Genomic DNA, 24,527 nt, shown 5'->3' with positions numbered 1-24,527 from the left:
TGTAGTTCTTATCTCCAGTTTATCATCCAGGGAGACCTGATCTTAATTTTTAAAATTGCCTTTGCACTTGCTGCTATTTCAGTGATCACAAAGGGCATCACATATGCCAAACTTAATTACTTCCTCACAGTAATCAATCTAGTAAATTTTGAACATCCTTTTCTTCTTGAAAGAATATCTTCTCCATTTTGAAAGAAGCTGTTCAATCTAACTTAATAGCTTCTCTTCTTTGTTGAACCTTGAAATATAAGCATTATCTGAGAGTTTACACAAGAGAGCCACAGACTAAGCACTGCAAGACAATGGAAGCTAACTGAAGAAGTAGTTATAAAAAAGGGTAGTTGTAAAAATTCAAGATGACAAACCATCTATGTGGTTTTTACTTTTGGACCAGGAGGAAGGAGGTTTTGAGGAGTGCAACGGGTTCTCAACACTGAGGTCCAAAATTTTTCAGACATTGAATGAATGTGGAATGAAAAGATACAAATACAAAATAATTGGGGCACCTGGGTGGCTCAGTCAGTTAAGCATCCATGTCTTAATTTAGGCTCAGGTCATGTCCTTACAATTTGTGAGATTGAGCCCCACATCGTCAAGCCCTGCATCATCAGGCTCTGTGCTGTTAGCTTGTGATTCTCTCTCTCTCCCTCTGCCCCTCTCCCACGCTCATGCCTGTGCACACTCTTTCTCTGTCTCTCAAAATAAACTTTAAAAATACAAAGTAATTAATAGTACCATAGGTTGAAGAGTTATATAAATAGAAATACCCACTGGACTTTTTGTTGAGATGGGCCTCAAGTGGTTGAATAAATATCTGTTGAAATGAGTTGAACTACCAAGATCACTATGAGTAGGATGGTGGGAATGGAGAGCTGATCACATTGGATTGAGGAATGATCACGGGTGAAGAAGAGACATTCAGCCAGTAGAGCGTGCGACTCTTGATCTCAGCACATTGTATGTGGAGCCTGCTTTCAATTATATATGACTAAAGCTGGAAAAAATGTTTAATGGAGCATCTAAGAAAGCACACTTTGTTCCTCCTCCTGCTTGGGCTGTAGGTGTGATGGTTGGAGCTCTAAAACCATCTTATAACTGTGAGGTAAACTTAAGGATAGAAGCCAGCCACAAAGAATGGAGGATTATTTTATGTAAGAGAAAAATAAGCACCATCAGGTTTAAGTCACTATGTTGAGGGGTCTCTTTCACTATCAGTTGAGTGTAATTCCTGGTTAATACACCCACCACATTCTAAAGATTTTCTAAATCATTTTTTCCCCCTTAGAATGATTTCTTTCAGTTATTTAAACCTTTATGAGTAATTTACTGGCAATCAGCACTTCTAAGACTCTTCCCAGAAAGTCTTTGAATTTCTTATTTTGTCTAATATAGAGTGACATAAAACTATTCATAAGTCTGTAACATAGGAAAAAGTAAGTAAAAGTATATGATGAGATTTTTTTAAATTATCATGGTATGGATAGTTATGTTATTTGCTACCCAGGAATACAAGAAACATTGTGTAACCCATAAAGACTAAGGGAAAAACTAATACAACATTATTTAAGGCAATGGCATAAAAGTGTGCAATTTCACTAAACATATATTGAGTCTTGGAGACTGAATGGAGGCAGCATGATTTTGGTTCATGGTTATAAATCTTGTATTATTTCCTCTTAACTGAGGGGACCAGAATTGGAGGCAGATGTTCCTAAATATCTCTCCTCACTAAGCATTCAGAAAGATTTTTGCATGTGTAGATGTTGTTGTTTTGTTGTACTTTGAAGTTAATTAGTTTTTTTCTGTACTGAAGAGTAATAAAACTGCATTCTGAATATACATAATTCAGATTTTTTTCATTAACTCAGACTAGCCAGCTCATGGATTAGATGGCATTTAAGATGTTTTATAAAATAAACTATTAGGTTTTACCCAAAATATGAAAGAGAAAATGAAATGTAGAAGGATAGAGAGAAAGCAAGAAATCCCTAGGCACTAGAGACAATAAATATACATTTAGAAAAGAGTCTGTTTTATCAGTGGTAATGCCTGTTCAAAATTAGATTTGCCTCTTTGGGTTCAAACCACTTTTATAGGGTCATTGAGAAGTCAATGAAATCTGCTAATGATTCTCATGTCTTTAACAAGGATGACATGGCTCTATTTCTATTAGTGGTCATACTTTTGGATTTGTATATTAAACGTATGTTAATATCCCACTTGATGTAGGTCACTTAGGCTTCATTCTTTTAATTTGCGAGACAGTTCTCAAATAATCCTTTTAAACCTGGCTCAGCCAACGATTTTCTGAGAATTTTTTTGCTCTCTGGTAGACAGCGTTGATGATGTTAGCATTCCCACGGAAGTGTCTTTTATTTTCCTGAAATTGAAAGGTTAAGATCTTTGGAAAGAAATCAGATGTATAAAGTAAGAGTTGAGTTGACAGCCAGAAAGTTGCAGTGGGGGAGAGGGGTTCAAATCTGCCTGAAAATTTGACAGGGAAGGGTCCTCCTAGAGAGTAAATATAGATAGACTTATTTTTTTCTTGCGCCTTGTTTTTTGTTTCCACTTTCCTAAGCGGGAAGTTCTGTGTTTTTTAGTTGCAAAGAATTGGCCTACAAAACTGAAGACTTATAGGTTAAAGTACATGATTGTAGTGTTTAGCTTTATTCTTTTTTAAATTAAAAAAAGTTTTTTAAACTGATTTTACTTATTTTGAGAGAAAGCACAGGAGGGGCAGAGAGAGAGGGAGAGAATCCCAAGCAGGCTCCACACTGTCAGCACGGAGCCCCCTGTGGGGCTCAAACTCACAAACCATGAGATCATAACCTGGGCCAAAATCAGGAGTCAGATGCTTAACCAACTGAGCTGCCCAGGAGTCCCCGTTTAGCTTTATGCTTAATGGTTTGCATTTTGCAACATAGATTATATGATCCAAATTTGCTTACTCAAGTTTTCTCAAGTATTGTGTCATGCCTTGAACATTTACCACAGGGAAAGGCAGGTAGCTTCAGCTTCCTTTCCCTAGCTTTCATGTAGCAATTTTTCAACAGCTGTTATCAGCAATGCAGCTTCTCAGATGCACATCTGAGTTTACAATTTAGGGACAAATCAGAAAGAGTTCTGAGGTATTTATCCTTAAGATGATGTGGTTAGTTATGCTTCCCTAGAGTCAAATTAAGCCTGAAAATAATCACTAAGCATAAAATACTCCCTTGAATCTGATATATTCCATCAAATAAACCCAAGTTGTTTTCGTCCATCTCTGTATCAAGTAGGGGGAAAGCTGTGAGGAAGTCTAGATTTGGAGCTTTGGGTCCTGGATTCAAGTTCCTACTCTGCAAGTTGCCACTTCTATAACCATTGGAAAGCCATTCAAATCTCGTGTTGTTCAAATTTCTTCATCCATACAAAAGGCTAATAATTACAATTACAATTCTTGGGTGTTTGTTGTGTGCCAGGCATTATGCACATTACATGGATTATTCAGTTAATTCTCTTAACTCCCCTTTGAAGTAAACACTGTAATAATTTCCATTGCAAGTCAAGAAGGCTGTGACTCACAAGAGTTAAGGTAACTTCCCCTGAATCACAAAGATTGCAAGGGCTGGAGCTGGAATATGTCCCTGGGAGTTTATCCAATTTGTTTCCAGAGACAATGCTTGCTTTTAACTTACATATCATGATGTAATTTGTTAAGATTTAAAGGCTACAGAAATGTAAAGTGGTAGCATTTTTATTATAAAAACTTGAACTGTGTAACTGAATTGGTTAGTAATGGAGATTGCTTGATATTGGCAGGAAGACCATGAACTGGGAGGCCTTTTGGGTATTCAATCTGTTTATATTCCTCATTTAGGAGGCCTGAGGCACAAAGATTGGATTAGTGCCCTATAGCTGACTCCACCCTGCAGTCTCTTATTCTTGAGAGTATCTTGTGGAATGTACAAAATTTGATCAAAACGTATGAAGTACGACTTTTTCTCAGCATAATTCCTCTCTGAAAGGGAAAGATAGAATGATCAGATAAAGAGCATACTTCCTATATTCTTACTGTCCAAAAGACAGTTTATAAATTGCTACTAAGAATATTAAGTTTTGTGTAACATTAACTTGAAAATTTAAAAATTGCTTTCTGAGTTACATCTTAAGCTTTGACTGCACATGCATTACAGTGATCTAACATCTATGTGCTAATTTTGTCATTAATTAGTATGCCCTTGGCATCTGGCACCATATGCTGCAATGTTCCAAAAAAGTTACCATAGCATAGCTTTATTACTGCAAATCATAACATTGGTGCTGCATGATTTAGTAAGCACAGTGATATTTGACAGAGGCTTCAAATAATTATTATGGCATATTTAATATGCACTCATCAAAGCCTTCTGAATAGTCTCAGATATGGTAACCAATATAGATGTACAAAAAGGACATTAGAACCACAACAAATATTATCAATAATTTCAGTGAGTAAGTATTTTCTATGTGATTTTTGAAGTTTATATCTGTATTTTCATAGAGCCTTATTAAAATGATGCCCTCAGAAATATAAGATCACTCCCAATCACAGAAATAAATGAAATATACGTTTCTAAAACCATTCAATTCCAACTTGGTACATATACTTCAATTACTTAGCATGTATTTAAACACATTTCATAAAAACATGTCGGGATATTAATTTCTTTTCCTCAAATACTCATTAGGCTTTTTGTTACACATATGCGTTTCCGTATGCCTTTGAGAGATAGCCACCCCTATATTCTTGTTTTTCAGGTATGGATGTCTTCAGTTGAGATTAACTGGATATGGTTTCTAATTACAAAGTTAAAACGTTGTGAAGAGGCAGGAGTGAATGACGGCATTACATCACTAACCACCAGCCACCATCTTTTGGACTGGTAAGTCATTTTGCTGTCTTGTTTCAGTGACTCGAACCTATTCCCTAACAGAGGTCACAAACCTACTGAGTTTCTATATGTTGTAATTTATCCATCTTTTTAAGTTTTCTATTAGAATATGAACGTTGGCTTTTTTGGTGTGTTTCTGTAATCTATACATAATCATATACAAAACAGATATATGTATTTATGTGTGTGTGTGTGTGTGTGTGTGTGTGTGTGTGTGTGTGTAAATGGTCTTAGGAAATATAATTGACCTTGATAACTCTATCATAGAAATGAATGAAATCCATTGAATCAATGAAGTCATGTTATACACCTCAGAATGACAAATTTGGGAACTGAATCTGGATCTGCTCTAATGGTACTCTTTGGACTGTGTCAAAGTTTTATGGTTCACTAAGGAGGGATGGGGAGCAGATAAAGATTATGGGAGTAATTTTTTTTTTTAGTGGCTAAGGGAACCAAAGTGTCTGAGATGATATCTCTTCGCTTACTGTCTGTCATTGGAACTCACTCTTTGAATATAAAGAATGGGAATAAGTTATCTCTGGCTCTTTATCAATAAATTCAGGTAGTCACCTGCCTTTCCTGCTACACACTAGTTTGTGGGAATCATAAAGTTTCAGTGTAATATCAACAAAAATTCTAATTCTAATTCTATCAACAAAAATTCTGTTTCTATAAATTTATACATTGACTAAACGTACATGAAAATTATAAAATAATATCTATATATCATATATAGATGCTACACACACACACACAACACAACACAACACACGCACAACAGTGACCCTTGATTTATGATAGAGACGTAACTGCAAAAGAGTGTTTATCTCAGGGAATAGTGCTACGCAAGTGTATATGAAAAAAGGCAAGGAGGAAATCCTCAATCCACTACTTGGAAACAATTAAATGAAGTTCTAATTGTGAATTACATGTCTAAGTATGAATGGTAAACAATAAAGCTTCTTGAAGAGAATAGAGGATTTTAAATGAAAGTTTATAAAATAGTATATGAACATCATTAAAAATAAGCTATTAGCAATATTTCATTAAAATTAAAAAATTCTGTTTATCAAAAGACACTTTTAAGAGAGTGAAAAGTCAAGCCATTGAGTAGGGGAATATATTTGCATATGTAAGAGTTGAAAACTTTATGTCCAATATACATAAAGATCTAAAAATAAATAAAAGTGAGACAGATGGTCCAAAACAGAAAATGTATGAGAGGATTGGGCTACCTCTTCACAAAATAAGATCTATAAATAGCCAAAAAATGAAGACGCTCAACCTTATTATTCAGCAGGGAAATGTCACCTAAATATAATATCTACACATTAACCATAATGCTAAATTTAAAAATACTGATAATATCAAGACCTCACAATGGCATAGAACAATCCCATTTCTGATGGGACTATAAATTATTTAATAATTTTGAAATACTACTTTGTTAGTGTTTACCCCATAACCTAAGAATTCCATTCCTAAGTATATTCCCAACGGAAATATGTGCATATGTACACCACAAAGCATGTATAAAAATATTGAGGGTTCAGAATGAGAACCTTCCAAATGCCCATCAATAGTAGAATTGATGAAGTATGATATATTCATAACTTAGGATATTATATAACAATAAATATGAAATAATCAATGGTAAAGCAATAGTATAGATGAATTAAACAAATATTTTTGGGTGAAAGAAACAGCCAAAAATATGTATTGTATGCTTCCATTTATTTGAAGTTCGAAAACAGGAACACTTAATCAAGACTATTAGAATTCAGGGTGCTGGTTATCTTTTGGGAGGAAGTAAGGGTAGCAATTGTAGAGTGGCATGAGGGAAGCTTCTGGTGTAGTATTAATGGTATTTTTCTTTACTTTTGTGGTAATTGCACTTGTATGTTTATTTTGTGATACTCCTTGAATTCTGCACATATGATTTGGACATAATTCTGTGTATATTCTACTGTTTATTATAAACAATTATTTTTAATTTGCTTAAAGTTTTATTTGAATTCCAGTTAGTTGACATACAGTGTAATATTAGTTTCAAGTGTGCAATATAGTGATTCAACACTTCATATAACACTCTGTGCTCATCACAGCAAATGCATTCCTTAATCCCCATCACTTATATCACCCCTCCCCCATCCACCTCTCTTGTAGAGTTTGTTCTCTATAGTTAGGAGTCTATTTCTTGGTTTTTTTCCCCCTTTGCTTATTTGTTTTGTTTCTTAAATTCCGTATATGAGTGAAATCAGACGACATTTGTCCTTGTTTGACTGACTTATTTCACTTAGCATATTACTCAGTAGCTCCATCCATGTCATTGCACATGGCAAGATTTCATTCTTTTTTATGTCTGAGTAATATTCCTCTGTGTGTGTGTGTGTGGATGTGTGTGTGTGTGTGTGTGTGTACACATCACATCTTCTTTATCCATTCATCAGTCAATGGACACTTGGGTTGTTTACATAATTTGGTGATTGTAGGTATTGCCACCACAAACATCAGGATGAATGTATTCTTTGAATTACTATTTTTGTATTCTTTGGGTAAATACCTGGTAGTACAACTGCTGGATAGTAGGGTAGTTCTATTTTTAACTTTTTGAAAAACCTCTATACTGTTCTCCAGAGTGGATGTATGAGTTTGCTTCCCCACCAACAGTGCAAGAGGGTTCCCGTTTCTCCACATCCTCACCAATAGTTGTTTCTTGTGTTGATTTTAGCTATGCTGACAGTCATGAGGTGGTACCTCATTGTGGTTTTTATTTAAATTTCCCTGATGAGTGATATTGAGCATCTTCCCATGTATCTGTTGGCCATTTGTATGTCTTCTTTGGAAAAATGTCTATTCATGTCTTTTGCCCATTTCTAATTGGGTTATTCATAAGGCTTATCAAGAGAAGAGGACTTGGGTACTATTTTCACAGACTACTCATAAACTCTTTGGCTTATGACCTTTTCTTGTTTTATATAATTTTCAACTAAGTCAAACTTTGATTTCTGTCTACATTTTTCATAACCATGCCTTATATGAAATTAACCCTGTTGCTAGTATTTACTACTATCAGCCAATTCATGGAATCTCTGATATTTGTGACAAAGAGAAGAAAGTAGATTTTCAAGGATTCCTAGGAGGATTTTTGTTCAGCTGTATTTACGTGGCTTAGAGAAGAATATCATTTCTCTACTAAATCATCTACATGAGGTAATTGAGGTTCTAAATGCAATTAACCAGATTGCTAGATTTTTCAGTCCCAGAAATCCAATATACTTGGAGATTTGAGAGTGAGTTGAGAGCCTTATTTCTAAAAGCTTTATTAATTATGAGACTCATTCTTATGGGCTTGGCCGACTAGTTGGTATTGGGAAAGTGGCTGAAGGAAATGGCTTTTATTTACTTCTGATCCATCTATCCCTGAAATAGAATTAAGATATTTATATCTCCAGGCATCTGGAAACGATTTCTCTGAAGTAGCACCCAGGCAAAAATAAAATAAATTCTCTTTCTTTAACTTTTCCCTCTCAAGTAAACAATCCAAATGCATACAGTTTATTGAAGGAGACTAAAGACAATATTTAAGTCATCAATTAATATATGGATAAATTTTGAATACCTGCAGCAACTATTTCTAGGCAAAATAAGATATATTGGTATATATTCCTAATGATCTGTTTAGAGATTTCTAATTTTACTTGGAAGAGTTTCAGGATAAGTGATACTTTTTCACTTTTTTCAATATTCCACATTTGCTTCTAAGGCTGAGTGCAATTTTATATTTGCTGGATTTGTGGCAAGTACAGAAGTAATTATTAACTTAATATATAGTTTGTGTAGTCCCCATTTTTGCTGCTTTATATTTCACCCTTCAATTCATTCCAGCTGCTAATTCATACTTTATATATTTCTTCACTCTGTGTTCTTTACCACAAAAGTGATATTTTTGAACAAAGAAATATAATGGCACACAATCTAGCTAGTGTACAATAATCTATGTTTCAGTGCTATATTAGAAATACATTCTTGTAGAAGTAGGGGCAGTGTCCTATTATTAATTACAAAATGAAAACTCTCAATATGTATACTTGTAAATATCTATTCAAGGACATGGGTTGAGCAAATTTTTGAATACTGCATTTGGAATTTTTATTAAATAACAAGTTAGTATTGGTATGTGATACACATAGAAATAAAATATACGTAAATTATTATGGAAAAATATTTGATGAGGTCTTAGGAATATAAATGCAATTAATGAAGTTATATCACATTCCTGAAATAATTTTTTATTCAGTCATCTGACATATTGTCAACTATAAAGTATATGTAAAACAATGACTAAAGAAGATAAGATGTATGTTATAGGCCAATTCAACCAGGCTCTTTCCACTGCAATGATGATAATATTACAGTCTTAGTCCAGTGTTTGAATTTTTTAGCAAAAGTCTGGATAGGTTCTGTATCTTCAACTTATTACTCCTATTACTTGAAGGGATTTTAATCATTGCATAGATAAAAACATAACTTAAGGAAAAAAAGCAAAATCATGACTCTCAGGTAAATATAAAATAAACATGTCAAAGACTTTATTTAACTCATTAATTAGTGAAGGGAACTGGTAAGATGTTATGACTCGTTCAAAGAGCACTTAAGAAGTTAAGGTATTATTAGGTAATTTATCAAAGAAAATTTAGGGTAAAATTGCTGAGTTGGGTAAAATACTCTCTAATATCTAATAGGTCATAAATCTTTGGAGTTACATATTCTTGCAGAGAGAAATTATTTTCATTGTTATTGGATAGAAAATCTACAAATTAACAAGTAACTTCACTAAATTTTGGATTTTTAATTAATAATAAACAATGCAATGACCTGAGCACATTCTTGTAGACAATCCTTGAATGGTTTTGCCCCCTCAATATTGAAAGGATGTGTGTTTTAACTTATTTGCCTTCTATCCAAGTTTTGGACAATTTTTCTGACACAATATAGATATGCAACTTATGTTCATATAAAATGCAATTTGAAATTGACAAATAGTTTTCCCTACTTAAAACCATATTGCCAGAAGGGGCAAAATTATCCCCTAATTCAAGTGCCAGGCTACAGGTTATTAAATACCAAGAAGGAAGAAATGTGCTCACAAGAGGTGCAAAGAACTGTGGGTGTTTATACTTCAAGTAATGCGATGAAATTGACTGTAACTAATAGAGTGTGAAATAGTCTCCCAAGGAACATAATGAAGTCCTAAAGAAAATAGCTTAAAACAGGAGTGGACAGAGGTCTCGAAAATACAAGCAAGAAGGAAAATCACTGCTGCACTGGAAAGTGATTTTTAAATCATTACAAAGTGTTGTGCCTCTAATTTTGTTATTTTTATCCATGACTGGTCATGTGTCATTTTAGCATTGATTTACCTAATTTATATATACCCCAGAAAACAAAATAGAATCAGAGATTCCATTGCTTTTAAATACCAGTAAGGTACAGCAAATATTTGCTCCGTAGATAGGTAGTGCTGTCTGGAAGTACGCATTATGGGGAAAGTTGCTAAGCTAGTTTCCTTAACAGATCCCAACACTGATTTTGCACATCATTGATAGTCTAGTCAAGTTTCTTGTTAAAATACTGGATGGCATAATAGTTTTGTGGTCTGGACAATTACTCCTGAGGGTCTTCACAAGAGCCTAAACTATCTCAGTAACCAACAAAGTTAGGTATAGGCTTATAAGCTTAATATTAGTGAAAATAGATGAACAGTGAATCATAGTTATAATAAATAGACATTCCCAAGGATTTAAGAGAGGGAGGAAAAGCATAAGATATATTTTTTTAACTTTTATTTTAGATAGAGTGAACTGGAGAGAGGCACAGAGGGAAAGATCTTAAGCAGGCTCTATCCTCAGTGCTGGGACACGGGCTCTGAGGCCACCACCCTGGTCATGACCTGAGCCTATATCAAGAGCTGGTTGCTCAACCAACTGAGCCACCCAGACACCAAGAGATTCTTAACTATAGAGAATAAACTGAGTGCTGCTGGAGGGGAGGTGGGCTAAATGGGTGATGGGTATTAAGGGCACTTGTGATACGCACTAGGTATATTATATGTAAGTGATGAATTCTACTCCTAAAAGTAACATTACACCATATGTTAACTAACTTGAATTTTAAATAACTCCTGGAAGAAAAAATGGCAAATTTCATATTTAGAGGTAAATTTCTTTATGTTAATTATGTTTATTATTAGCACTTCACCAATATTTTTCTAAAAGGATGATTTCTATCATACAACATTATTTTTTCAAAAATAAATGTAATCATCACACCATTTCTTCATGCTAAAATTTAAGGACTCTTTTTCATTTTTACTAGCTTATCTCCCAACGTGGGTTTGATGGATATTAGCTATAATTTTTCTTACTTAGAATGATTAAAACATCAAAAGTTGAATGCAAACATCAGTAGTATCAATATTTTTATAGTCAGTGAATTTTCTGAGATTGTCTACATTTAATTCTATTTGACCACTGATGTTGCATTTTGTAGTAATTTCAAGAAAGCTGGTTTTTATTGCTTTGGTTTCCATGTTTGATTTAGGCTGCTATTAACAGAAAAGTGTAGTCATTCCAATTTAAATGGTATTTAACCTCACTCATTTTTTTAGGTTTGTTTATTTAATTTGAGAGAGACAGAGACAGAGTGAGCAGGGGAGGGGCAGAGAGAGGGAGGGAGAGAGTATCCCAAGCAGGCTCAGCACTGTCAGCACAGAGCCTGACGCAAGGCTTGAACCCACGAACTGTGAGATCATGACCTGAGCCAAACAAAATTAAGAGTTGAATGCTTAACTGACTGAGCCACCCACATGCCCCAACCCCACTCATTTTTATTTAAGGGAATTTTTTTTTATGCTACAAAGAAACCATTTGGGGAGGCACCTCTGTAACACATATTCCACTAATATTAGCAGTGAGGGCATATGGAAGTATTGTTTAGATTTTTTTTACTGTATAAGAAGAAGGATCCACTCTAAGAATATTTTGTTCCTAAAAATAATTATCATTTTAAAATAAAAACTAAAACAGTTACCTTGTTGTAATTTTAAAAGTTTGTGTTCAACAGAGATAAGCAGATGCTATTTACATTTTATGTGTCTATACAAACATTGACATTCCATGTGTTTATTTTTATTTTATTTGTTAAAGTATGAAATTCAACGTTTTAAGATTATGAAAAACAGGTGTGCTATTAACATTTTCTAGTTTTTTCTATTTTCAACATACTTATAACTTACTATAATGACAAAACTATAGCTAAGCAACCTCGAAAATGTGTAATTATCACTAAATGAAATATGACTAATTTCAGATGACTCACCAAAGAGATAAATACATTGAGCCTGTCATGATGTCATATGTCTGTTAAAAATGTTCTAAACTCGGCTGCATATACATTTTAACCAATTTCCAGGAAATTTTTATAATGAATGTTTGTGCATGTGTGTGCATGTGTCTGTGTGCAGATACTGGTTTTTCCAGGGAGCTGTTTGTGAAACATTTATGATTACAGGCATAGACCTTACTCTCGGCCATGAGAGGAAAAGCAGATTCTCAGCGATCCTTCTCTTCACAGCTCTTACTTGAGCGAGACGTGTTCATCTCTGGAATTTTTTCCCCAAGACCACCGTTGTTCTCTGGTGACTTCAATATTTCCCTCACTCATCTTTCTTCTTACTTTCGTTTCCATTATCCACACAGCGGCAAGAGTGATAATTATAAAACACAAAGCATGCCATGTAATTTTTCTAATTAAATCTTTTAAGGGCTTCTCACTGCACCAAGAACAGGCCCATAAATATTTACCACGGCCTCCTAAACTCCCAAACCATGAGCTCTTCACACTCAGCTTTCTCTAACCTTCTCCCTCTTGTTCACTGTGCTCCAGACACACTGGCCACCTGCTGTTTATGGAATAATGGAATAAATAACGTCCTTTCCCACCGCAGTTTCTTTTTGGGCTGCCTCTGCCCCAAATGCTATTTCTGGCTTTCCAAAGTGGCTTCTCCTTATCCTTCAGACATCTCAAATATCATTTGTTCAAAGGGGCCTTCCCTGATCACCCTAACCGAGGTTGAGCTCTACCACTTATGCTCTATCACCTTATTTCATCTTCTTTATTTCTTTCATAGAACTTTCCCCAGCCTGTAATTACTTTACTTATGTCTGTTTACTTGCTTATTGTCTGTATCCCACAGTTGGACGTAAGTTTCGTGAGTGCAGACACGCTGTGTCTTTTTTTTATTGCTCGAATCTCATTCCACTGAGGGTGGATGCTGTTTGTTGTAAGAAAAAAAGGGCTAGGAAAGAAGAGAGGAAGAAAAGAAGGAAGAGAAGAAGGAAGGTAGGTTCAGGCAGAAGAGAATAACTGCTGTTACTATTAGCTGTACTCTTTTAATTTTCAAATCAAGTTCAGTAAATCAGATAATTTCTTTCATTGGGTCAGGCTGAGTACTGTAAAAGTCTTTTTTTTTATTTAGTGGTACATTTGGAGTCACAGTATTCTTCCATTCTAAATGTTAATTTCCTGAACATTAATACGTAGTTTGGCTTTATTTAGAGGCAAAGAAGTATCTATAGAGGGGGAAAATATCTCAGAACAGAGATTGAATCTGCTTTATTTTTTAATGTGAATCCACAAATTTAAATAATCACAAATAGAACTTTAAGAAACACCTTTTACAGACGTAGATAATTAGTGACTATTAAATTTTAGAGGGTTAATAGCAGTAGAGGTTGACACTCCCAGAGAGAGTTAGGGGTATGGCTTGGGGATGAAGTGGGTGGACCAGGCCTCCTTGGCAGTGGTAGCTAGATGAGTAATGAACCCCAGCAACTAAGTAATCATCATTCCCTATAAAAAATATTGAATCAGATAAATTAGTTTTCATTTTCTACTCTCCTAAGATAGCATAGTTATTTTTTTAAATATGTAATACTGACAACCTTTTGGGCAAAGGGAAATATATGTTAGCTTTTTCTCCACTAGTGCTTTTCCAACCAAGACCTTTCACTTTACATCTGCCCAGAGTTGAACGCAGATGTTTACACCATCATCCACTTGTTTGCTGTCTGTTTCCTATGGATGGGCAGAAAAGTCCCTTCAGTTTGGTTAGAGCTATTCCAGGAAGGAGGAATTGGTATCCTGGTCATATCCTCTCTCCATACAGAGGAACTTGCATGTGTGAAGGGGATCATAGCTGGGGTAATCGTTCCTTAGGCATCTAAGGATAATTTTTTTTTTTAAACTTCTTTGAAAGCCTAAATTTATTTACTTTATGCTCATGGATAGAAAATCAAACACGCCTAGTATTTCAGATCTTCTTCGACTCATGATGGAGCTTATGTCCCTGTGAACCCATCATAAGTTGAAAATTTCCTTAGGTGAGAATACACTTAATACACCTCACTTACCAAACATCAGAGCTTAGCCAGCCTACTTCAAATGTGCACAGAATGCTTACGTGAGCCTACAGTACAGACTCACCTAACACAGAGTCTATTTTATAGAAGTGTTGAATATCTCATATGATTTACTGAATATTATATTGCAAGTGAAAAACAGAATGGTTGTCTGGGTAAGGGATGGTTGTAAGTGTACCGTTTATGCTCATGATAGTGTGGTTGACTAGAGGCTGGAGCTTATTGCCACTGTGCAGCATCATGGGAGAGTACTGTACCACATGTTGTGTATGGCTAGCCCGGGAAAAGATAAAAATTCAAAGTATGGTTTCTACTGAATTTGTATTGCATTCACACAATTGTAAAGTTGAAAATTTCTAAGTCAAACCATCATAAGTTGGGGATGGTCTGTACTTGGATGACAAGTAATTTCTGAGTAATATTTTATCTAAATATCATGTGAATGCTGTATTTGGGGGATCTAGTTTAGTTAATCAAAATTGTAAAGTTATCATGTCTTCCTGAGCCACTAGAGAGATCTCTGTGTTACGCTTGTTAAAGTGATTCAGTAAACACCAAAAGTACTTTTCGTTTTTATTATATTAAGTCTTAAAATGCTCAATACATCTTTCTCTAACACAGTTAACTTCTTAGGAAAATATTCAACATGTGTAAACTATAGAAAGCAGAAAGGAGTGGCGGGTCTCTGCTTTTTTAGAATTTTTCTGCTTATTAAACTTTTGTCTAGAATGAAGCTGTTTAGTGCTTTTGAAGAACTTTAGCAGTAATACATACCCTCTAAACTTCCAAAGCAAAGACATCCATGAGAAGAATAGTAGAAGCAATCTAATTTCATGTTTGGAGTGCTTTTTTTTTTTTTTTAATTTTTTTTTTAACGTTTTTTATTTATTTTTGAGACAGGGAGAGACAGAGCATGAACAGGGGAGGGTCAGAGAGAGGGAGACACAGAATCTGAAACAGGCTCCAGGCTCTGAGCTGTCAGCACAGAGCCCGACGCGGGGCTCGAACTCACGGACCGCGAAATCATGACCTGAGCCGAAGTCGGCCGCTTAACCGACTGAGCCACCCAGGCGCCCCGTTTGGAGTGCTTTTAATATACCTAAGTTCTAGAGTCATCTTCTAATGGCAAGAAGTAGTATATTATCTGCCATGATTTGGCCAGCTAGTTGCCTAAGAGTTTATCATTAAGAAGGTGGGATGGTGTCACAATGTGTTAATAAGTAACATGTTTTGAGGCACCTGGATGGCTCAGTCAGTTGTGTCTGACTCTTGATTTCAGCTCAGGTCATGATCTCACAGTTTGTGGGATCGAGCCCTGCATAGGGCTCTGTGCTGACAGCATGGAGCCTGCTTGGGATTCTCTCTCTCCCTCTTTCTCTCTGTCCCTCCCTGGCTCATGCTCACTCTCTGAAAATTAATAAATAAGCTTAAAAATCAGTAGTATATTTCAGCTTGTTGATATCCAAGGAGTTAATTGATACTATTTTTCAATGTGTTACTTAGTCATAATTAGGTGAAGTTATCAGAGCACTGATTCAGGAATCAAAAGATCCAACTCTGACACAAACTATACAAGTTTAAACAAACCACCTTTCTGTGTCTCCGTTTTTTGATCTGAAAAATTAAAAACTTGGAGTTAACAGTCACTTAAGACATTCCCTTTCAGCTTTAAAAAAGAAATATTTCATTCATCTCTACCTACTCTCCTGAAATAGCCTTTACCTCATGAGCTATATACTGAAGCATTTAGGGTAAGGTATTATGATGTTGCCAACTAACTTGGCAATGATTCAAGAGAAGTGTGTGTGTGTGTGTGTGTGTGTGTGTCCATCATCCATCCATCCATCCATTCATCCATCCAGAGACAAACAGAAACAAGCAAAAGCAAGTGAGGCAAAATATTAACAATTGGTGAACATAAGTGGAGGGTACGCAAATGCATAATATCCTTGGAACTTTTTTAAAAGTTTGAAACTTTTCGAGAGAAAAAGTATGAGAAAAAATAACCCTGTTACAAACACAAGAAGCAGTAGCAAAACAGCATAAAAAAATGAAAATGCTTTGTTTGGGGATTAGTGCCAAATACTTCTCCATGCATGCTCTGCTAAACCTTGGAAGGATGTGCATCTCTCTGCCTATGAGATCATGTCTATATGGTGAGTCTTACTCCCCTATGGCTATTTATATATGTGGTAGGGAAGAAAGAGGGCTAAGCATGAGAAAAAGGCCTGCTGGTGGCATGCCTGCCTTGTGCAGACAATATTTTGGCCAAAGAGTAGAGGGGACCAGCGTATGTGCTCTTGACTTTTAAATAAAGCATGGCTTCATTTGTAAACACAGCCCAACTAATGTTGTACAATCATATTAACATCATCACTTCTTGAGAAGGTGTGAGAAAGAAGACAGGAATAAGAGAGCAGAGATCACCTTCTCATTGCATAGACTCAGGATGGGTGAAAAATCTTTTATGTTAGTGCAAAAGCAAGTGTATGTGAATATAACTGGAACATTGCTTAACTTAAATACTTTGTGGGGGGAGCACTTGGGTGGCTTAGTTGGTTAAGCATCTGACTTTGCCTCAGGTCATGATCTTATGGTTCATGGTTTCCAGCCCCACAGCAGGCTCTGCACTGATGGCTCAAAGCCTGGAGCCTGCTTCAGATTCTGTCTCCCTCTCTCTCTGCCCCTCCCCTGCTTGCTCTGTGTCTCTCTCTCTCTCTCAAAAATAAATAAACACGGGTGCCTGGGTGGCTCTATCGGTTAAGCGTCTGACTTGGGCTCAGGTCATGATCTCATAGTTCCTGAGTTCAAGCACCACATCAGGCTCGGTGCTGTCAGCTCAGAGCCTGGAGTCTGCTTCAGATTCTGTGTCTCCCTCTCTCTCTGCTCCTTCCCCACTCACGCTCTGTCTCTCTCTGTGTCTCAAAAATGAATAAATGTTTAAAAAATAAATAAATAAACATTAAAAAAAACTTTGGGAATTTTCTGCTTTCTACCCTAGCCTATTAGTTTATACTTTTAGTATAAAGTCAACTTTAAGTTTATATTTTTTGACTCAAGCTACTTCATAAGTGAAATTCCCATACTAGGTGACCCTTTGTCTTTTATCCTCATCTCTAGCTTCTTAATATATCAGATTAAAAATTGTTTCTAGAATACATTTCTCTGAAGTTCTGAAGATTTCTGTTTTTCTGCCTTTGTAAAATTTTGGGGAAAGGCTATTTTTCCCTCTGCCTTAATTCTGTTTGAAAAAAAGTCATTAGAAACAACTTTAACTGCACATTTTTTAATGAAGTCTCTTTGCAAGTATGTTGTTACTGAGATGGATAGACCAGTTACAGATTATAAATGGTTGATTGCAAAAGTTCTATATTTCTAAAACTAAATAATGTATAGGTCAAATATACAATTTTAACTACCTCAAACAAATTTTCAGAGGCAGTTTCTTATATCTTACTGTAATGAAATCATTAGCATTTGGACTTCTCAAAGGAACCTTCCAGAAGTATTTAGGTTTCCCTAAATATGGAAAGATATCCAACACAGTGTGCAGGAAACTGTGATATGCTTTGGGTATGGTTAGCAGAGAGGTACTTAACATGTTGATGTTTCTGCAGTGAATTTTTCTTTATTTAAATATTGTGCCCTTAAGTTAATATTTCAAGAACTGAAAGAGAGGAAATAAATTATAACCAATACTAGGTCAGATATTGGTTCAAAAATCTGAATTTTCTGTATATAATGTGTTAAGAGGAATATTGTCAGCCAAAGTCTAAAAAGGGCACCAGAATAAAAATGATGGCTTTTTTTTTTTAAGAGCTGGAACATAATTCCAACAGTGGGAGATTCTACATTTGGGAAAGAAGAATAATCAGGGACATAACCATCTAAAAGTATATGTTAGGGGCACCTGGGTGGCTCAGTCGGTTAAGCATCTGACTTCAGCTCAGGTCATGATCTTGCAGTCCATGAGTTTGAGCCCCACATTGGGCTCTGTGTGGACAGCTCAGAGCCTGGAGCCTGCTTCAGACTCCGTGTCTCCCTCTCTCTCTTTGCCCCTCCCATGCTCACACTCTTTCTGTCTCTGCGAAATGAATAAACCTTAAAAAAATTTTAAAAATATTAAAAGTATATGTTAAAAACAATCTATGTTGAGGGGCACAATTATAGAATCAATGGACTAAGTTGTTATGAGTGTAGCTTGATAATGACCAACAAAGATGCAAAATTTCATGCATATGGGAGGCCCACTAAAGCTGTTGGTAGGATCTTTTGACATGCAGGGATAGAGAGGGACTGGCATTGGCTTCCTTAGTCTTAAACAGTACCAATCTGAGATGTTCTCTGAGATCTCTGAACCATGGGAAATCATAATGACCAAGGTAAATAATAGTCCAGGTGGGTGATATTTTTTAACACATGATCTTGTTGTATATCCAACCAGTAACATTTGGAAGCAAGTTTTATTAGCTCAGTCTTTCATATAAGGACATTCAGACTCAGAGATGTTAAGATACTTATCCAGATTTATACATTAAGAAGGTATCAGGCCTAAAGTTCAGACCTATAGCTTCTAAGTCCAATTTCTGTGCTCTTCCTACTACATCAGGAGGGAGAATTACTACCCTACAGGTGTTTCATAGCACATGTGTTTTAGTTTCCAATTAGCTAGAACACTAAATTATCTAGAATGCTTCATTCCTTAATAATTCTGTTTGGTAATGATATTTTTTTTCTTTGTAACTAGTCAACTTTTGTTTGAAGGACATCAGTTTAAGATATTATATTTGAAAATACTGAATATTTAACAGCGTTACATAAATGTTCTCCCAAGGCCAGCCATCTGAGGCACTGTCTACTAGGTGTGGAGGGGGAAAAAACTCAAAAGTTGGTGACAAGGGGTACCTCAATGGCTCAGTTGGTTAAGTGTCAACTCTTGATTTTGGCACAGGTCATGATCTCACAGTTTGTAAGATTCAGCCCCACATCAGGCTCTAAGCTGACAGTGTGGAGCCTGCTTGGGATTCTCTCTTACCCTCTCTCTGCCTCTCCCCTCCACTCTTTCTCTCTCTGCCTCTCCAAATAAATAAATAAACATTAAAAAAATTTTAAGTTGGTGATGAAAGAATTCAGTTGTACTTAGGAAACCATTCTATAACTTCTCTTTACCACTTTACTTCCCATTCCTATTCTGAAGAACTTTAATTCTGTTTTAGTTTTAATTTAAACCAATGTGTAAGAACTTCTTATACATTACTCCATATTCTCTTGGATGCACCTCTTACTATAGCCACTGCTGTGGTTCACAGTTCTTTGGAGATGTACCGTAACCTCACACAGGTGAAATCTGACAGTGTTTCACCTTGGGCAAGAGCTTCCTCTAGCTTCCTGCTACAAGGCTTTTTGAGAACCCAGCTTAGAACTCTTGGAGGGATTTTAGGGACACTTATGGATGGATATCTGGGGGTGGGGTGTCAATGTCTGTGGGCTACACCTGATCAGTAGGGACAGAAGTTAATGGAAAAATAATCTCTCCTATTCTCCTCTGGGCTACAGGTTCTGACATTTCATAAACCTACTCAGAGTGTCCTGCAAGATCAAATACCGGCATCCCAGCCTGGTCAGTAATGAAATAATGCCTCTTTTGATTCGTTGTTCTTGTTTTCCTATTAAATTCTCCTCACCTCCAACTTGTTGGGATCAGCTTAGTTGCTCTGCAAGTCTTTGTGACTCTGCCTTTGAGGAAACTCAGGCTAATGAGACAAACACATAGAAAAGTAGCTCGGTTTTCTCCAAATCTAGTGCACTATTCCAATTGTGCTGAATAGGAACCTAAAGAATTGGGAGACTGGGGCTAGTAATGAACCTTTAATGAGCCCTGGCACTCATTAGACGTGGAATCCCAAGAAGAACTGGCTAAAGTTTTTGCCCAATAGGATCACAAGTTGGCAAGTTTCCTGGCCCAGTGTTAAGCATCTAGAGGGCAATAGAATGTGGATCAGAGCTCTGTATTCCCTCCTGTCCCCCAGGCACCTGCTCCCTCCTTTGCCCCAAGCCTTCAAAGATTGAATTGTCTGACTCTGAATTTAATGGAAAACTCTGCCCTTGGAACTGCATCTCAGAGCCAAAAGCAAAGCTAGTAATGAGCCCCAGGTGGTAGGTCTATTTGCTATTCCGCTTCGCAAGTTAACTATAGCCAAAGAATTTTATCTTGTGCTTTCATGACGTAGTGTTTTAAAACATAGATTTACTCTACAAATAAACTCTATATTTTTCTTCTAATTTTTCCTATGGTGTATTTAGATATAAAACTACTTACTTTTCCTATAAAGAATCCTAATGCAGTTCCAAACTTCTACTCTAATTACCAAAGTAATGTTCAAATTTCATTAAAAGCAGCAATTACAGTACATGCACTAAGGGATTATGCTCAATTCATTCTTCAGGTTTGCTTTAATTTTTACCTTTGCAAAGTATAATTCCCTTTATCAGAGATGATAATGATTGTTTGCAGTGTTCAGGTTGTTAGTAAAATATCAAATAGCAAATATTGAAAACAGTACTTTTTAAAAAGTTTTTTATTTAATCTAGATATTTACTGGTAATGAAGATAAAATCTGGGTCATTAAGAAAAAGATTTTCTATAGTTAGTGATAAATAGCGAAGTGCATTATCAAACTAGTGTCATTTTAATGGACCAAATGACATATCTTTAAGAATATTTTAATATTCAAGCCTTTCCTACCCTTCAGGTGGACCTATGTGAGGCAGGTAAGATTTACTTCTGAGTAAAATTGCTGATGAATCTATTTTTCATTTTTTCTGAGGGTTAAAACATCTAGAAGGTAGACTCTTTGATATACATTCCATATCTAGTTGAAAACTGGGCTTTATATGCTGACCTTCGAAACAGAGAATAGAAATTTGCTAACTAATTCATTGGTAGCTTAATTGCATTTTCAATGTCACAAGCCTTAAAAATATAAGTATTGCTTTGATGATATATGCATACTTAAATTGCATGTGGATTTGTTTATTATCAGTAAGGACAAACAATAAATTGAAATATTTTAATATCTAGGATTATATTGTAATTTTTTTTGCACACTGCATTTTTGCAGCCTGTCCTTAGGCTAAGTCAACACTTTATTATCTTCTCACTTGTCGATTTATCATTTTACTTACCCTAAATATTTTTGAGTTTCAAAACAGACATAGTCTTTGAATTTTCTTCATGGATTTTCTCGTAGTGCTTTTTCCATGTTCACGTCCGCTATCCTTTGATCATTTTCTGTTCAGATCCACATATATTAAATAGATTTTAAGCTTAAGGGATGCATAATGTTAAACCATACAATATTTAAATTCTTATGGAAATTGCTCTCAAGTTCTTTCAATTTTACTGAACACAACACAACTAGCTCTTGATTCCATACTTATTACCCTAATATAATTTCAGTGATAGATAGAGTGCTTATGAAACTAATATCACATATTCAATTTCTGAGTGGTCTCCTCACACAGAGAAAGGCACTAATCCACAGTTACCAGCTGCACCTGCAGGTGTGAAAAACACATTGCTTATAAAGGATATTGCTAAATCGAAAAGATTGTGTTCGGTAATCTAACTTATAGAGAAATAAAGAAAGTAGCATGGTCAGAGGCAGTATGCTCATCAACTGTTTCATTTTTCCCTTTAAATGTTCCAGTCCTTGAAGGTAGAACACTGTCAGTAGTAATAGTCAATGGGCTATGACCAGAAGTTATGCAAGTTATAGACAATCCTATAGTACAACTCAGATGGTGGAAACTCAGCCTGAGTGGACTTCAGGAGGACAGTTTGACTACAGAGTGGCTTGGAGACCCTCCAAATTTTGTGTGAGAGGGAATTAACTTTTGATATAAATGTATAAACTTTTTATAGTTTTGTTATAAATTCCCCACTAAGTTTGGGAGTTGTTAGCTCAGAATAATCAAGCCTGTCCTAACAGATGCTGATATCGGAACCAAAGTGGGTTCGGAACCAACCATGCTGATATCGGAACCAAAGAGAGAGCTTTCTTAACAAAAACTTAAAATAGGGGGCAGCATGAAACTGATATCGAAGCCCAAAAGAGATGGTGATCTTTACAACAGTAAAATATTTGGCAAAATGCACATCTGCAGGGTTTGAGGAAGCAGATGATACACCTAAATGCAAAGTAAACTGAAACACCGCCACCAATAATAACAACAAAAATGTGTGGCTTTAAGGAAAGAGAGGTTAAAATTTTTAGAATTTTGAGTAGTTGTACAGGGTTGTGTTTGGCAAGATATTACAAGGAGGTAATAGTTCAGGTTGACTGATCTCTAAGCAAAAATGAATGTGAATAAGTATAGTGCTCAAAATCTGGGTCTCTTGGGATTAAAGAGTCCACTGTTTCTGTGATAAAAATAAGATGAATAAGCCCTTGAGGAATAAATTCCAGTAAAATCTTTAAGCTGGTTTAATTATCTCAGAGGAAAAAAAAATCAGATTAAGGGTATGAAGCCAGTAAATACTTTCAACTAAATAAAATGACTTAGGGCAAAAATATGAATGGGGTCCACAAAAGCACACAGCCTCAAAATGTCCTTATTTAAACTCACAGAAATGTATGGGGACAAGAAAATAAAAATTGTAGTGAATCTAAAACTTATATTGGAAAGACCAAGATTAGTTGTGGGGAGGTATCACATCTTAGAGCAAAAACACTGAGGCTAAAACTAAAAATCACTCTTAGTTTCCTTTTTTTCTTTTTTAAGTTTATTTCTTTTGAGAGAGAGAGTGTGTGCACAAGCAGAGGAGGGGCAGAGAGAGAGAGATGGAGAGAGAGAATCCCAAGCAAGCTCTATGCTGACAGCACGGAGACCAATACCGGGCTCAGTCTCATGAACCGTGAGATTGTGACCTGAACCGAAATCCAGAGTCAGATGCTTACCTGACTGAGCCACCCAGGTGCTCCTCACTCTTAGTTTCTTAACATTTTAAATTAAGGTGATGATTTGATTTAACCCCTCAGCCACTAAAATGACATAGTCTCCAACAGAGACTCCACATGTTCTCCACAGAGAACAATGGATCATAGTTGCTCTTTCTATTGATCATGATCAAAGACTAATTCTGGGCTATTTTCTACTCTCATGACTTGGGGTGCCTTACAGTGCCATCTCAGTGGGGTTGCAGAATGCATATGAGACATGTGCATATGTATGTGTGGAAAACGTAAAGGAACAAATGGAATAGTTGGTGAACATTACTGCCTCGCACAGTATTACATTCCCAATTTATCAACAAATCAAATAGACCACATCACTGTTTGTTCCCCATTCTTCATTCTTCTAATGAATAGTGATTTCCACACTTATTCTGTACAAGCTTTATTATTATATTGGAATTGACAGGGCATTAACTTGTACTTTTAGTTCAAAGATCTCCAAACTAAGCAAAGCCATACCTTGACCTGATATATTCACTAATGAATATGACTCAGAGATAAACCTTTGAATTGGATATACTGATAGGATAGAACTTTAGGTTATCTCCCTTGAGGAGGGATTCCATGTGATAGGGGTATTTGGCGAACAGAAGGGCAGACTAAGGCAGAGATAAAATGGCCACTGAATAAACCATTTCTTTCTCTCATTACCCATCCCACTTGCAGTGAGGCAGGGCCATAGGAATAATGTTAATCAAATGAGCTGAGAGCAGAAGTGACATGTGTCACTGAAAAACTGATCTCATAGGCAGGTCTAATCCTTTATTTTCTCTTTCACTGATCAAAGAGCTATATATTCAGATTCTCCGTCAGTCCACATTACTAAGAGGCCACATGGAAGGTTGACTGCTGCCCAGATGCAAGGAGGACATTAGGAGACTAGAAATAAGAGGCAACTATTTGTTACTGCAAATTACCAGGCCTTTCTTGATTGAAACATGGATGATTGATTGATCACCCTAAACTGATATAAGAATGGCTAGAAGAACTGCGTTTTTGTTGCATTATAGTTTTATCTTCCCCTTGAGATTTTTAGAAACAAATACAAGACCTTTAGAAATACATTTTAAAGGCATGGAGTGTCTTTTAGAGATACATTCATCATCACTGCA

The 24,527-nt window shown here is 35.9% G+C and overlaps 1 long non-coding RNA gene across 1 annotated transcript in view; it reads left to right on the top strand.

Annotated features, from left to right (window-relative positions):
- Nucleotides 1-24,527, top strand: part of LOC131509043 (uncharacterized) — a 125,537-nt gene that overhangs the window by 12,304 nt on the left and 88,706 nt on the right. The window contains exon 2 of the long non-coding RNA XR_009260273.1: nucleotides 4,780-4,904. This is a non-coding gene — a long non-coding RNA (uncharacterized LOC131509043). The remainder of the gene's footprint in view (nucleotides 1-4,779; nucleotides 4,905-24,527) is intronic.

This window comes from Neofelis nebulosa, chromosome 4 (assembly GCF_028018385.1).
Source record: "Neofelis nebulosa isolate mNeoNeb1 chromosome 4, mNeoNeb1.pri, whole genome shotgun sequence".
Classification (NCBI taxonomy): domain Eukaryota; kingdom Metazoa; phylum Chordata; class Mammalia; order Carnivora; family Felidae; genus Neofelis; species Neofelis nebulosa.
Note: the sequence above shows the minus strand (reverse complement) of the source record. Positions and strands in the feature narration are given on the sequence as shown.